We start from the raw sequence: 1,345 nt of genomic DNA on the forward strand, positions 1-1,345 counted from the left end.
TGGCACCAGAGAGGAGCGTCGGGCGGCGACGTGCTGGAGCTGGCCATGAGGACGGGGCCGCTGGCGGCCAGTAGGGTTAGGAGTAGCCAGACCAAACGAACAGGAAGAATGCAAAAAGAGGGCCGTGAACGAACACAAGGCAAACAAGTACTTATAGGCAGCGAAAAGGAAACAAAATAAAATAAAGACAAAGCCCACCAGAATAGTCAAGAAGGCAACATGTCCACCGGTGAACTGCTAGTCAACTGCATGTGAGACAAACGTGGCCATATGCATGGCCATGCAGCATGGAGGAGAACCAAGGCAGCAAATTTGGAAGGGTCATGTGAACTGGACCAGCCACATGAATGCTCATGCAGGGAGGTGTGTCACGGAGCAAATCTAAAAAATCTGGAACGGGCTCATGAATTTGACCATGCAAAACGCGCAGTCAAACAAACGACTGGATTATGAGGATACATTCAGCCCATTTGTCAAGCCTACCACTATTCGACTTCTCTGTCTCTGGCAATTTCTTGTGGATGGTCTCTCCGTCAGCTTGACGTGCAGAACGCTTTTCTTCATGGATCGCTTGAAGAAGAGGTTTACATGAGGCAGCCACCTGGATTTGTCGATCACATTCAGGCTTATCATCTATGTCGCCTGACAAAGGCTCTCTATGGACTGAAGCATGCTCACCTGGCTTCAGTTCTACGTACTCATGGCTTCATTCCCTCGACGATTGGTACTTCACTGTTCTTGTTTCAGCGACCGAGTCTGACCGTGTACCTCCTTGTGTACGTGGATGACATTTGTCCTCGTTAGCTCCTCTCCGACGGCTCCTGATGCTATTGTGACTGCGCTTGGCAGAGATTTTGCAGTTAAGGATTTGGGACAACTTCACTTCTTCCTGGGTATTGAAGTCGCTCATCAGTCTCATGGCAGTCTGGCTCTCATCGAGAAGAAGTATTCTCTTGATCTCATGCGCCGTACTGGTATGCTCAAGTGCAAGACATCGCCTACGCCCATGTCCTCCACCGACAAACTTTCAGCTGCCGATGCTGTTCTTCTTTCTCCTGAGGATGCGACAGAAAAATTCTCAGAAAAATTCTAATTTTTATATTATCACACAAACAAGCAACAGCCCTCATCCATATCTGCGTATCAAAAATGGCCACCGGTAAAACAATATAACATATCCACAGGGTAAAGTATGCAGTCATATATGGTAAGAAAAGAAAAACTGTAGAAAATGGTTCAAACTACTTTTCAAGTTGGACACACTTACATATATGGTAAGAAAAGAAAAAGGTTCTGAACATGCAGGCATGCTACAATCAAATTGAATCCAACACAGATATGCTAC

The sequence above is a fragment of the Triticum dicoccoides genome, chromosome 3B, assembly GCF_002162155.2.
Source record: "Triticum dicoccoides isolate Atlit2015 ecotype Zavitan chromosome 3B, WEW_v2.0, whole genome shotgun sequence".
Taxonomy (NCBI): Eukaryota; Viridiplantae; Streptophyta; class Magnoliopsida; order Poales; family Poaceae; genus Triticum; species Triticum dicoccoides.